The 13,301-nt window shown below is 46.3% G+C and overlaps 16 non-coding genes and 1 pseudogene across 16 annotated transcripts; all 17 read left to right on the top strand.

Moving 5' to 3' along the window:
• The first annotated feature begins 141 nt into the window (after positions 1-141).
• On the top strand, positions 142-332 carry LOC116680732 (U2 spliceosomal RNA). Its single transcript, XR_004329871.1, has one exon. It is a non-coding gene; the product is annotated as a U2 spliceosomal RNA (small nuclear RNA).
• Positions 333-700: 368 nt separating this feature from the next.
• LOC116680681 (U5 spliceosomal RNA) lies at positions 701-817 on the top strand. Its single transcript, XR_004329823.1, has one exon. It is a non-coding gene; the product is annotated as a U5 spliceosomal RNA (small nuclear RNA).
• A 238-nt stretch (positions 818-1,055) lies between these two features.
• LOC116680731 (U2 spliceosomal RNA) lies at positions 1,056-1,246 on the top strand. The gene has a single exon (XR_004329870.1). It is a non-coding gene; the product is annotated as a U2 spliceosomal RNA (small nuclear RNA).
• A 368-nt stretch (positions 1,247-1,614) lies between these two features.
• On the top strand, positions 1,615-1,731 carry LOC116680680 (U5 spliceosomal RNA). The gene has a single exon (XR_004329822.1). It is a non-coding gene; the product is annotated as a U5 spliceosomal RNA (small nuclear RNA).
• Positions 1,732-1,969: 238 nt separating this feature from the next.
• Positions 1,970-2,160, top strand: LOC116680730 (U2 spliceosomal RNA). The gene has a single exon (XR_004329869.1). It is a non-coding gene; the product is annotated as a U2 spliceosomal RNA (small nuclear RNA).
• Positions 2,161-2,528: 368 nt separating this feature from the next.
• LOC116680679 (U5 spliceosomal RNA) lies at positions 2,529-2,645 on the top strand. Its single transcript, XR_004329821.1, has one exon. It is a non-coding gene; the product is annotated as a U5 spliceosomal RNA (small nuclear RNA).
• Positions 2,646-2,883: 238 nt separating this feature from the next.
• LOC116680728 (U2 spliceosomal RNA) lies at positions 2,884-3,074 on the top strand. Its single transcript, XR_004329867.1, has one exon. It is a non-coding gene; the product is annotated as a U2 spliceosomal RNA (small nuclear RNA).
• A 368-nt stretch (positions 3,075-3,442) lies between these two features.
• LOC116680678 (U5 spliceosomal RNA) lies at positions 3,443-3,559 on the top strand. The gene has a single exon (XR_004329820.1). It is a non-coding gene; the product is annotated as a U5 spliceosomal RNA (small nuclear RNA).
• Positions 3,560-9,438: 5,879 nt separating this feature from the next.
• Positions 9,439-9,613, top strand: LOC116680661 (uncharacterized; annotated as a pseudogene).
• A 368-nt stretch (positions 9,614-9,981) lies between these two features.
• On the top strand, positions 9,982-10,098 carry LOC116680677 (U5 spliceosomal RNA). Its single transcript, XR_004329819.1, has one exon. It is a non-coding gene; the product is annotated as a U5 spliceosomal RNA (small nuclear RNA).
• Positions 10,099-10,336: 238 nt separating this feature from the next.
• Positions 10,337-10,527, top strand: LOC116680726 (U2 spliceosomal RNA). The gene has a single exon (XR_004329866.1). It is a non-coding gene; the product is annotated as a U2 spliceosomal RNA (small nuclear RNA).
• Positions 10,528-10,895: 368 nt separating this feature from the next.
• LOC116680676 (U5 spliceosomal RNA) lies at positions 10,896-11,012 on the top strand. The gene has a single exon (XR_004329818.1). It is a non-coding gene; the product is annotated as a U5 spliceosomal RNA (small nuclear RNA).
• Positions 11,013-11,250: 238 nt separating this feature from the next.
• Positions 11,251-11,441, top strand: LOC116680725 (U2 spliceosomal RNA). Its single transcript, XR_004329865.1, has one exon. It is a non-coding gene; the product is annotated as a U2 spliceosomal RNA (small nuclear RNA).
• Positions 11,442-11,809: 368 nt separating this feature from the next.
• On the top strand, positions 11,810-11,926 carry LOC116680675 (U5 spliceosomal RNA). Its single transcript, XR_004329817.1, has one exon. It is a non-coding gene; the product is annotated as a U5 spliceosomal RNA (small nuclear RNA).
• Positions 11,927-12,164: 238 nt separating this feature from the next.
• On the top strand, positions 12,165-12,355 carry LOC116680724 (U2 spliceosomal RNA). Its single transcript, XR_004329864.1, has one exon. It is a non-coding gene; the product is annotated as a U2 spliceosomal RNA (small nuclear RNA).
• A 368-nt stretch (positions 12,356-12,723) lies between these two features.
• Positions 12,724-12,840, top strand: LOC116680674 (U5 spliceosomal RNA). Its single transcript, XR_004329816.1, has one exon. It is a non-coding gene; the product is annotated as a U5 spliceosomal RNA (small nuclear RNA).
• A 238-nt stretch (positions 12,841-13,078) lies between these two features.
• Positions 13,079-13,269, top strand: LOC116680717 (U2 spliceosomal RNA). Its single transcript, XR_004329857.1, has one exon. It is a non-coding gene; the product is annotated as a U2 spliceosomal RNA (small nuclear RNA).
• Positions 13,270-13,301: the final 32 nt, after the last annotated feature.

Genomic DNA, 13,301 nt, shown 5'->3' with positions numbered 1-13,301 from the left:
GAAGCTTGACCACTTGGGAAAACCAAAATTGCTTGGACGGGGGTGCCAAGTAGCAGCTGTTATGTCCTTTTAAAATTACTGGACCGTGACAACTGAGAACCGTCCGGGGAGGTCGCATCGGACAGCAAAGAGGTGGTGGTCATCGCTTCTCGGCCTTTTGGCTAAGATCAAGTGTAGTATCTGTTCTTATCAGTTTAATATCTGATATGTCCTCTATCAGGGGACAACATATTAAATGGATTTTTAGCAATGGGAGTTGAAAAAGGGGCTTGCTCCATTCACTCCACGCATCGACCCGGTATTGCAGCGTCGCTGGGAACGGTGCACCCATCTTCTGTCTTGTGGAAAAACAATTGACGATGCACGTGGAGCTGCCCGTTGCTCAAACTGTCAATGGACCTGAAGAGACATGGCTGGCAGATTTTACCGTCAGAAGTTGTCGCAAAACCTGAATGACCTCGTTGGGTTCCTGGTATCAAAACGTTGTTATAATACTTGGCAAGATAAAGCCATACAAAAGTGTAGCAAGATTTGCACTATTTATTGGCGGAAAAACAGCAAGGACAAAATATTGGCCCTGTGACAGTGTGGCAATAGGCCAGGCCTTGGATTTGGAAAGCGGCACACCAAGTGAGAATCACCGCGAGGGTTGGGACTGGGAAGACTGGGCATTTCGGCTGCTCTCGAGCGTGGGCTGCACTTACTCTGGTTTCTCTTCATAACGCACAAGCCTTTCGCCTTTTACTAAAGACTTCCGTGGAGAGGAACGCCTATGAGTTGAAATTATTTTTGGTGGGCTTTGCTGTTTGGTTAAGCCTTTTGTACTTGTAAAAAACAAATGCGCTCTCCATAAGGAAACTCAGATTCTTAAACGCAGCTAAAATGTGACAGCATGGGAACATTGCAGGTTGGCAGAAGCTTGACCACTTGGGAAAACCAAAATTGCTTGGACGGGGGTGCCAAGTAGCAGCTGTTATGTCCTTTTAAAATTACTGGACCGTGACAACTGAGAACCGTCCGGGGAGGTCGCATCGGACAGCAAAGAGGTGGTGGTCATCGCTTCTCGGCCTTTTGGCTAAGATCAAGTGTAGTATCTGTTCTTATCAGTTTAATATCTGATATGTCCTCTATCAGGGGACAACATATTAAATGGATTTTTAGCAATGGGAGTTGAAAAAGGGGCTTGCTCCATTCACTCCACGCATCGACCCGGTATTGCAGCGTCGCTGGGAACGGTGCACCCATCTTCTGTCTTGTGGAAAAACAATTGACGATGCACGTGGAGCTGCCCGTTGCTCAAACTGTCAATGGACCTGAAGAGACATGGCTGGCAGATTTTACCGTCAGAAGTTGTCGCAAAACCTGAATGACCTCGTTGGGTTCCTGGTATCAAAACGTTGTTATAATACTTGGCAAGATAAAGCCATACAAAAGTGTAGCAAGATTTGCACTATTTATTGGCGGAAAAACAGCAAGGACAAAATATTGGCCCTGTGACAGTGTGGCAATAGGCCAGGCCTTGGATTTGGAAAGCGGCACACCAAGTGAGAATCACCGCGAGGGTTGGGACTGGGAAGACTGGGCATTTCGGCTGCTCTCGAGCGTGGGCTGCACTTACTCTGGTTTCTCTTCATAACGCACAAGCCTTTCGCCTTTTACTAAAGACTTCCGTGGAGAGGAACGCCTATGAGTTGAAATTATTTTTGGTGGGCTTTGCTGTTTGGTTAAGCCTTTTGTACTTGTAAAAAACAAATGCGCTCTCCATAAGGAAACTCAGATTCTTAAACGCAGCTAAAATGTGACAGCATGGGAACATTGCAGGTTGGCAGAAGCTTGACCACTTGGGAAAACCAAAATTGCTTGGACGGGGGTGCCAAGTAGCAGCTGTTATGTCCTTTTAAAATTACTGGACCGTGACAACTGAGAACCGTCCGGGGAGGTCGCATCGGACAGCAAAGAGGTGGTGGTCATCGCTTCTCGGCCTTTTGGCTAAGATCAAGTGTAGTATCTGTTCTTATCAGTTTAATATCTGATATGTCCTCTATCAGGGGACAACATATTAAATGGATTTTTAGCAATGGGAGTTGAAAAAGGGGCTTGCTCCATTCACTCCACGCATCGACCCGGTATTGCAGCGTCGCTGGGAACGGTGCACCCATCTTCTGTCTTGTGGAAAAACAATTGACGATGCACGTGGAGCTGCCCGTTGCTCAAACTGTCAATGGACCTGAAGAGACATGGCTGGCAGATTTTACCGTCAGAAGTTGTCGCAAAACCTGAATGACCTCGTTGGGTTCCTGGTATCAAAACGTTGTTATAATACTTGGCAAGATAAAGCCATACAAAAGTGTAGCAAGATTTGCACTATTTATTGGCGGAAAAACAGCAAGGACAAAATATTGGCCCTGTGACAGTGTGGCAATAGGCCAGGCCTTGGATTTGGAAAGCGGCACACCAAGTGAGAATCACCGCGAGGGTTGGGACTGGGAAGACTGGGCATTTCGGCTGCTCTCGAGCGTGGGCTGCACTTACTCTGGTTTCTCTTCATAACGCACAAGCCTTTCGCCTTTTACTAAAGACTTCCGTGGAGAGGAACGCCTATGAGTTGAAATTATTTTTGGTGGGCTTTGCTGTTTGGTTAAGCCTTTTGTACTTGTAAAAAACAAATGCGCTCTCCATAAGGAAACTCAGATTCTTAAACGCAGCTAAAATGTGACAGCATGGGAACATTGCAGGTTGGCAGAAGCTTGACCACTTGGGAAAACCAAAATTGCTTGGACGGGGGTGCCAAGTAGCAGCTGTTATGTCCTTTTAAAATTACTGGACCGTGACAACTGAGAACCGTCCGGGGAGGTCGCATCGGACAGCAAAGAGGTGGTGGTCATCGCTTCTCGGCCTTTTGGCTAAGATCAAGTGTAGTATCTGTTCTTATCAGTTTAATATCTGATATGTCCTCTATCAGGGGACAACATATTAAATGGATTTTTAGCAATGGGAGTTGAAAAAGGGGCTTGCTCCATTCACTCCACGCATCGACCCGGTATTGCAGCGTCGCTGGGAACGGTGCACCCATCTTCTGTCTTGTGGAAAAACAATTGACGATGCACGTGGAGCTGCCCGTTGCTCAAACTGTCAATGGACCTGAAGAGACATGGCTGGCAGATTTTACCGTCAGAAGTTGTCGCAAAACCTGAATGACCTCGTTGGGTTCCTGGTATCAAAACGTTGTTATAATACTTGGCAAGATAAAGCCATACAAAAGTGTAGCAAGATTTGCACTATTTATTGGCGGAAAAACAGCAAGGACAAAATATTGGCCCTGTGACAGTGTGGCAATAGGCCAGGCCTTGGATTTGGAAAGCGGCACACCAAGTGAGAATCACCGCGAGGGTTGGGACTGGGAAGACTGGGCATTTCGGCTGCTCTCGAGCGTGGGCTGCACTTACTCTGGTTTCTCTTCATAACGCACAAGCCTTTCGCCTTTTACTAAAGACTTCCGTGGAGAGGAACGCCTATGAGTTGAAATTATTTTTGGTGGGCTTTGCTGTTTGGTTAAGCCTTTTGTACTTGTAAAAAACAAATGCGCTCTCCATAAGGAAACTCAGATTCTTAAACGCAGCTAAAATGTGACAGCATGGGAACATTGCAGGTTGGCAGAAGCTTGACCACTTGGGAAAACCAAAATTGCTTGGACGGGGGTGCCAAGTAGCAGCTGTTATGTCCTTTTAAAATTACTGGACCGTGACAACTGAGAACCGTCCGGGGAGGTCGCATCGGACAGCAAAGAGGTGGTGGTCATCGCTTCTCGGCCTTTTGGCTAAGACTGCGATCGCCTCTTATTTCTGGAGAAAATTTTTGCCTGTTTGTGGCCTAGTTTTTAACCAGGTTTTTGGAGGTTAATCAAACCATTCTTGTGAGTAAATTTCAACTTGTTTGTAGTTGAGATACTTTCACTTGGAATTCATTGGTCCAGAGGACTGCTTACTACTCTGGGATACAACATCGACCAGACCAAACAAGAAAGGTAAGTGTTTTAGTTTTAGTTTTAGTATTTATTAAGGTTTCATTTTGCTTTTTAGATCAGTGTTTTATCTTATTTTTAGCTTCCTTGTTGCTTTTTTAGACGGTTTTAGGGGTTTTAGCTTCTTTTATCCCTTTTATTTTGTGTTGCCTCCGCCATGTCGGCCAACCATGCCGGCATGCGGAGGCACCACAGTGTCCGTTTTACTTTAAAGAAAATGAACCCCTTGTGATATCAAGGCTTGACTTCTCCAGGAGGCTAGTCCAGAAAATCTTGAAATTCCCCCAGAAGATGTAAACTGTATCTTGACTTTACCTTTTAATAAAGGTTTTGATATAAGCTTTTGTTCCGCTGCCTTGTTGAGAGAATTCTGGATTCGTTTTGAAAATGCAAAACCCCAGTTTTCTGCATTTAATGTTGAGAAACTGACTGACAATGCAGCTAAAACTGTAATTGTCAGAATGTTCAATGAAACTGTGAATGCAGATGACATTTGTTTATGGCTGGGCAGATTTTGCACTGTGAAAGGCCAGGCTACCAAGGTGAGAGATGAGGATGGCATTTGGAATTGCGCTTGGAGGGTCCCCATCCAACAATGGCAGGACCCCCAAGGCTTCCAAGGCCTGAAACATCTGCCATCCATGATAGTTCTGGGAAACAACAGGGGCTACATCCACTACCAGGGCCAGCCCAAACTCTGCCGCAAGTGTGGTGAGAATGGGCACCTGGCAGAAGCGTGCCAGCAGATTATTTGTGGCAAATGTAGAGAAATTGGGCATACCTTCATGGAATGCACCAATGGCAGGAAGTGCAATCTTTGTGGAGAAACAAACCACCTCTTCAGAGATTGCCCAAAGTCATTTGCCAACAAATTAAAGACTGCAGCAAAAAGAACAGAAAATGAACAAAATGGCGGACAAGGTGAATTGTTTGGAGAGCTGTTTGGGCTGGAAAATTCAAATCTCCCGCCAAATCCTGTGATTGGAGGAGAAGGATCAGGGGAGGCGGGAGAAGGGGAGGGGCCTGCAATTGCCCCACCAGTGGTGAACAGGGAGGAAGTGGTGGCAATGCAGGCAGAAGGCGGAGCTAGCCCAGTGGCTGGCTCAGAACAGGAAACTGACCAGTCACAGGGTGATAGTGAGGATGTCCCCCTCCCCAATGCCCAGCCAGGCAAGAGGCTAATTTCAGAATTGTCTTCTGAGTCTCCTGGAGTCTCGGAAAAGAGGGGAAGAGCTGGGACTGACTCAGACAGTTCATCTGTGGAGGGGCCCAGAGTCTTCCCCTCCGATTCACCCAATGAAGTCTCATTCCTAAGCATAGCTCTGCAATCAACCCCTAAGGTCTCTAAGCTCAACGCAACCCTGCGTCAGAGGCCAACTCCCAGAGTCCGAAAGGGAAATGGAGTTCAACCCCGTCCTCTCTCACCTGTGAGAATGAAGGAAGAGCTCCATTCACAAGAAATTCAATAATTGTTGTTTTAAATATTTGAAGTCCCTCCCTTTCTGTCTTTAAGATGTCATACTTGTTATTCTTAACCATACTCATGGCACTCACCTTCTCAACTATCAATGTGAGAAGCGTCAAGTCGAGAGTTAGAGCCCAGACGGTTTTATCCTTTCTTAACTCTTTTAAGTCAGATGTGTTTTTATTACAGGAATGTGGCCTTCCATTTTTAAAGCACTACAGGGAATGGGAGGAGTTATGGCCACAAACGTCACTATGGAGCGGGTCAAATGAAAACAAGAGTGATGGAGTGGCCATTTTAATAAAAAACCCTCTAGTCTTGGTAAAGGGCAGCACTGTGGTGAGAGATGGTCGGGCACTTTTAACACACCTGACTTTTATGGGGAGGGATTTTAAAGTCTTAAATATTTATGGCTTTAATGACAAGAATGACAGGTATGACCTTTTAGAAGACCTGCAGCCCCACATGCTAGGTAGGCTACCTTTAGTCGTAGGGGGGGATTTTAATTGTATTTTAAGCAAGAACGACAGGAGAAGAACAGGGGATGATTTTAAAGCAGACAAGACTTCACTTTTATTACAAAGTATATGTAGCGATTTTAAACTTGTGGACTGTTTTAAAACCATGCATCCCAGAGAGGAGGGCTTCACCTGGTTCAGTAGTGACGGCACCCAAGCCTCTCGCATAGACTACATTTTATCACGTGACTGCCCACCAACCGATGCTAGATTAGTACCTGTTTTCTTTTCCGATCACGCAATGCTTTCCTGCACCCTTTCACTCTCTTCCGGTGTGACGGCAGGAAGCGGTCTGTGGAAGCTCAATTGCTCCCTGTTAGAAGACAGGGAGCTAGATAGGCAGTACAGGGAGCAATACAAAGAATGGCAGACCCTTCAAGACTTTTACGATACACGCGCACAGTGGTGGGAAATGGTGAAGGGGAAGACTAAGACTTTTTACAGACAGGCAGGTAAGAGGAAAAAAGATAGGGACAACAGACGCATGATGGGACTGCAGAAACGACTTCAGAGGTATTTTAAATTAATCCAACAGGGAATGGATTTTAATGAGGAAATAAAACAAATTAAAACAGAGATGTCGGTTTTAGCAGAAATTAAAAGCAAAGGTGTCATACTAAGAAGCAAGGAGAGGGAAATAGAGGAAGGAGAGAAGTGCACAAGATATTTTTTTAAGAAAATCATAAATAAAGGGGGGGGCATGTTAAGACTTAAAAAAGAAAACGGGTGCATAGCTAACACAACAGAGGAAATTAAAGAAACTGTCGAAGACTTTTACCGTGAACTGTACACGGAAAAAGCAGTTAATAAGGACACCATGACCGAAGTTTTAAAATCAATTGAACAAGCAAAAAATGACAATGTGCTCTTAACTCAAGATTTTACCATGATTGAACTAAACAACTGTGTAAAAACTTTTAAGAAAGGGAAGTCACCAGGAGAAGACGGGCTTCCCTTGGAATTTTACTTGACATTTTGGGACATTTTAGCACCAGACTTGCTTGTTGTTTTTATGGATTTTGAACAACTGGACCGACTTCCTGACAGTTTTAGAGTAGGGATAGTGACGCTTTTACATAAAGACAGAGACAAGACAGACTTGAAAAACTGGAGACCCATCACACTTTTAAATGTCGACTGTAAACTTTTTAGCAAATTATTAGCTTCACGTATGTCCCTGTTTTTAGGAGAGCTGATTCACCCGGATCAAGCCTGTGCCGTCCCGGGGAGGAAGATCACCGACAGCCTCGTACTGATCCGAGACACCATCTGTTATGCGAGAGACAGAAACATTCGGCTAGTAGTCCTGAATTTAGATTTTGAGAAAGCCTTTGATCGGGTCTCGCACCAGTACCTCTTTCAGGTACTGCAAAAAATGGGGTTCCCAAGAAGGTTTATAGCCTGGGTGGGACTGCTGTACCGGGGGATCAACAGCAAATTCATTGTTAACGGGCATCTGACAGCAGCAGTGGATATAAACTGCGGTGTCCGTCAGGGTTGTCCGTTATCTGCCCTCCTTTACGTCCTCTCAATAGAACCGATGGCACAGATCTTGAGAAGGACCAACGAATCCATGGGGTAAGAGTCCCAGGGAGCGGGGGACTCGAGACAAAATGCATTTTATATATGGACGACATCAACATTTTATGCACTGACCTTTTATCTGTCAACAGGACGCTGGACTTGACTGACTGGTTCGGACAGGCCTCTGGGTCGAAGCTCAACCGAAGCAAGACCCAAGCCCATTTTATGGACCATGGAAGGCGACTGAGACGACAGGACTCCCCCTGACTGTGACCCGGACCGACCAAAAAATACTTGGGATCAAGTTTGATAGGGAGGGGGAAGGGAAAACAAATTGGGCAGACAAGGTAGGGAAAGTCAGACAGAGACTAGGATACTGGACACTTAGAGGACTGACTTTAGAAGGAAAGGTTTTAATCATTAAAGCAGTGATTTTACCTTTGCTTTTACTAATCAGTTCTGTTTTTATCCCGCCTAGGAGAACGATTTTAGACCTGGAACGAGCCATCTTTTATTTCTTGTGGGGCTCCAAGTGGGAAAGACTGAAACGAAGCGTGATGAAGAAGCCAAAGGAGGAAGGAGGAAAAGGAGTGCCTGACCTGTACTTGTTTTTAGGGAGCAGATACACCGCCCTGCACATTTTATCCGCCACAGCCCCATCCAGTAACCCCAAGACCGCAGCGATGACAAGGTTCTGGATGGGGTCGTACCTCAGGAAAATCAAGATTTTACCCACAGACCTCAGAGTTCCAGTGTCTTTTAACCTGCCACCAGCTTACGCTTTTATCCAGTCATTTTTAAGGCATTTTAACCTTGAGCAGGAGGAGTTGCAGGTTTTAACTACTCACCGCTCTCTCATTTCTGTTGTGCAGGAGCGGGAACCAGTGAGTCCAGTGCGCGGGCTCGCATTGGGCGAGCCCTCAACAGTTTGGCGCAACGTAAACCATCCCGCTCTTCCAAACAGACTCCGGGACCTGTCATGGATGGTGGCTCACGAGATCCTCCCGGTCAGGTCCGTAATGCACTCCCGGGGCATGTCGGCGCACGCAACTTGCCCCCGACCAGGTTGTGGCGCGCCTGAGTCGGTGAGGCACCTGCTCTGGGAGTGCAGCGCTGCCGTAGAACAGTGGGCAATGGCCGGCTCCTTGCAATTCCCGTACTTGCCAGCAAGGGAGGTCCTTACACCACAGCTGGTGCTGTACGGGGTGAGCCAAGGAAAACAGATACCAGCACGAACATTTGCCAAACAGTGGCTCACCCTAGCCGCCATCAAAGACGCCATATGGACCTCCAGAAACTTGCTGGTAAGGAAGCACATGCAGATCCCCCCCGAGGCTGTGATCCGGATGGCCGCAGCGACGGTCCGAATGGCCGGAGCTGCAGGCGGCGGGCCTAGGACACAGCCTCAAAGAAGAATCGCCTCTGTGCCCATTCGGACGAAGGAGCCGGAGCCACACAGTACAAGTTCAAAGCAGCGGCGGCCTGACCCTCCGGGTGAGGTCGGTGGGAAGGAGCTACAGGGTGAGGGTCTCCTCTGAGCACCTCGACAGGATCCCGAGAGACCAAATCTGTTTGGGGGAGCGGAATGAGTTCCCACTTGGTAGGGACTCACCCCACTCCTGCACAACAGTGGACTTTTTATTCATAACATATGCGCTCCCTGCTGAGGAGTTTTTAACATAGACACTCATTTACATTGAAAACCTTTTATACCTTTTAATCTATGACAATGTTATCTGTAATGCATTTTTAAAGCAATTGTTTTGGATGTTTTATGGATTATTTATGTATAACGCATCTCTTGAAGGTTGTTTTGGATGTCTTATGGTTTATTTATTGACTTGTTGTATTTTAAAAGGTAACTTTCATGTGACATGTTAAATGACAAAAGTATGAAATGAGTGTCAATAAATTCTTTTCAAAAAAAAAAAATCTGTTCTTATCAGTTTAATATCTGATATGTCCTCTATCAGGGGACAACATATTAAATGGATTTTTAGCAATGGGAGTTGAAAAAGGGGCTTGCTCCATTCACTCCACGCATCGACCCGGTATTGCAGCGTCGCTGGGAACGGTGCACCCATCTTCTGTCTTGTGGAAAAACAATTGACGATGCACGTGGAGCTGCCCGTTGCTCAAACTGTCAATGGACCTGAAGAGACATGGCTGGCAGATTTTACCGTCAGAAGTTGTCGCAAAACCTGAATGACCTCGTTGGGTTCCTGGTATCAAAACGTTGTTATAATACTTGGCAAGATAAAGCCATACAAAAGTGTAGCAAGATTTGCACTATTTATTGGCGGAAAAACAGCAAGGACAAAATATTGGCCCTGTGACAGTGTGGCAATAGGCCAGGCCTTGGATTTGGAAAGCGGCACACCAAGTGAGAATCACCGCGAGGGTTGGGACTGGGAAGACTGGGCATTTCGGCTGCTCTCGAGCGTGGGCTGCACTTACTCTGGTTTCTCTTCATAACGCACAAGCCTTTCGCCTTTTACTAAAGACTTCCGTGGAGAGGAACGCCTATGAGTTGAAATTATTTTTGGTGGGCTTTGCTGTTTGGTTAAGCCTTTTGTACTTGTAAAAAACAAATGCGCTCTCCATAAGGAAACTCAGATTCTTAAACGCAGCTAAAATGTGACAGCATGGGAACATTGCAGGTTGGCAGAAGCTTGACCACTTGGGAAAACCAAAATTGCTTGGACGGGGGTGCCAAGTAGCAGCTGTTATGTCCTTTTAAAATTACTGGACCGTGACAACTGAGAACCGTCCGGGGAGGTCGCATCGGACAGCAAAGAGGTGGTGGTCATCGCTTCTCGGCCTTTTGGCTAAGATCAAGTGTAGTATCTGTTCTTATCAGTTTAATATCTGATATGTCCTCTATCAGGGGACAACATATTAAATGGATTTTTAGCAATGGGAGTTGAAAAAGGGGCTTGCTCCATTCACTCCACGCATCGACCCGGTATTGCAGCGTCGCTGGGAACGGTGCACCCATCTTCTGTCTTGTGGAAAAACAATTGACGATGCACGTGGAGCTGCCCGTTGCTCAAACTGTCAATGGACCTGAAGAGACATGGCTGGCAGATTTTACCGTCAGAAGTTGTCGCAAAACCTGAATGACCTCGTTGGGTTCCTGGTATCAAAACGTTGTTATAATACTTGGCAAGATAAAGCCATACAAAAGTGTAGCAAGATTTGCACTATTTATTGGCGGAAAAACAGCAAGGACAAAATATTGGCCCTGTGACAGTGTGGCAATAGGCCAGGCCTTGGATTTGGAAAGCGGCACACCAAGTGAGAATCACCGCGAGGGTTGGGACTGGGAAGACTGGGCATTTCGGCTGCTCTCGAGCGTGGGCTGCACTTACTCTGGTTTCTCTTCATAACGCACAAGCCTTTCGCCTTTTACTAAAGACTTCCGTGGAGAGGAACGCCTATGAGTTGAAATTATTTTTGGTGGGCTTTGCTGTTTGGTTAAGCCTTTTGTACTTGTAAAAAACAAATGCGCTCTCCATAAGGAAACTCAGATTCTTAAACGCAGCTAAAATGTGACAGCATGGGAACATTGCAGGTTGGCAGAAGCTTGACCACTTGGGAAAACCAAAATTGCTTGGACGGGGGTGCCAAGTAGCAGCTGTTATGTCCTTTTAAAATTACTGGACCGTGACAACTGAGAACCGTCCGGGGAGGTCGCATCGGACAGCAAAGAGGTGGTGGTCATCGCTTCTCGGCCTTTTGGCTAAGATCAAGTGTAGTATCTGTTCTTATCAGTTTAATATCTGATATGTCCTCTATCAGGGGACAACATATTAAATGGATTTTTAGCAATGGGAGTTGAAAAAGGGGCTTGCTCCATTCACTCCACGCATCGACCCGGTATTGCAGCGTCGCTGGGAACGGTGCACCCATCTTCTGTCTTGTGGAAAAACAATTGACGATGCACGTGGAGCTGCCCGTTGCTCAAACTGTCAATGGACCTGAAGAGACATGGCTGGCAGATTTTACCGTCAGAAGTTGTCGCAAAACCTGAATGACCTCGTTGGGTTCCTGGTATCAAAACGTTGTTATAATACTTGGCAAGATAAAGCCATACAAAAGTGTAGCAAGATTTGCACTATTTATTGGCGGAAAAACAGCAAGGACAAAATATTGGCCCTGTGACAGTGTGGCAATAGGCCAGGCCTTGGATTTGGAAAGCGGCACACCAAGTGAGAATCACCGCGAGGGTTGGGACTGGGAAGACTGGGCATTTCGGCTGCTCTCGAGCGTGGGCTGCACTTACTCTGGTTTCTCTTCATAACGCACAAGCCTTTCGCCTTTTACTAAAGACTTCCGTGGAGAGGAACGCCTATGAGTTGAAATTATTTTTGGTGGGCTTTGCTGTTTGGTTAAGCCTTTTGTACTTGTAAAAAACAAATGCGCTCTCCATAAGGAAACTCAGATTCTTAAACGCAGCTAAAATGTGACAGCATGGGAACATTGCAGGTTGGCAGAAGCTTGACCACTTGGGAAAACCAAAATTGCTTGGACGGGGGTGCCAAGTAGCAGCTGTTATGTCCTTTTAAAATTACTGGACCGTGACAACTGAGAACCGTCCGGGGAGGTCGCATCGGACAGCAAAGAGGTGGTGGTCATCGCTTCTCGGCCTTTTGGCTAAGATCAAGTGTAGTATCTGTTCTTATCAGTTTAATATCTGATATGTCCTCTATCAGGGGACAACATATTAAATGGATTTTTAGCAATGGGAGTTGAAAAAGGGGCTTGCTCCATTCACTCCACGCATCGACCCGGTATTGCAGCGTCGCTGGGAACGGTGCACCCATCTTCTGTCTTGTGGAAAAACAATTGACGATGCACGTGGAGCTGCCCGTTGCTCAAACTGTCAATGGACCTGAAGAGACATGGCTGGCAGATTTTACCGTCAGAAGTTGTCGCAAAACCTGAATGACCTCGTTGGGTTCCTGGTATCAAAACGTTGTTATAATACTTGGCAAGATAAAGCCATACAAAAGTGTAGCAAGATTTGCACTATTTATTGGCGGAAAAACAGCAAGGACAAAATATTGGCCCTGTGACAGTGTGGCAATAGGCCAGGCCTTGGATTTGGAAAGCGGCACACCAAGTGAGAATCACCGCGAGGGTTGGGACTGGGAAGACTGGGCATTTCGGCTGCTCTCGAGCGTGGGCTGCACTTACTCTGGTTTCTCTTCATAACGCACAAGCCTTTCGCCTTTTACTAAAGACTTCCGTGGAGAGGAACGCCTATGAGTTGAAATTATTTTTGGTGGGCTTTGCTGTTTGGTTAAGCCTTTTGTACTTGTAAAAAACAAATGCGCTCTCCATAAGGAAACTCAGATTCTTAAACGCAGCTAAAATGTGACAGCATGGGAACATTGCAGGTTGGCAGAAGCTTGACCACTTGGGAAAACCAAAATTGCTTGGACGGGGGTGCCAAGTAGCAGCTGTTATGTCCTTTTAAAATTACTGGACCGTGACAACTGAGAACCGTCCGGGGAGGTCGCATCGGACAGCAAAGAGGTGGTGGTCATCGCTTCTCGGCCTTTTGGCTAAGATCAAGTGTAGTATCTGTTCTTATCAGTTTAATATCTGATATGTCCTCTATCAGGGGACAACATATTAAATGGATTTTTAGCAATGGGAGTTGAAAAAGGGGCTTGCTCCATTCACTCCACGCATCGACCCGGTATTGCAGCGTCGCTGGGAACGGTGCACCCATCTTCTGTCTTGTGGAAAAACAATTGACGATGCA

This window comes from Etheostoma spectabile, unplaced genomic scaffold, assembly GCF_008692095.1.
Source record: "Etheostoma spectabile isolate EspeVRDwgs_2016 unplaced genomic scaffold, UIUC_Espe_1.0 scaffold00018485, whole genome shotgun sequence".
In the NCBI taxonomy this organism is placed as follows: domain Eukaryota; kingdom Metazoa; phylum Chordata; class Actinopteri; order Perciformes; family Percidae; genus Etheostoma; species Etheostoma spectabile.
This window is presented reverse-complemented; position numbering and strand designations above follow the sequence as displayed.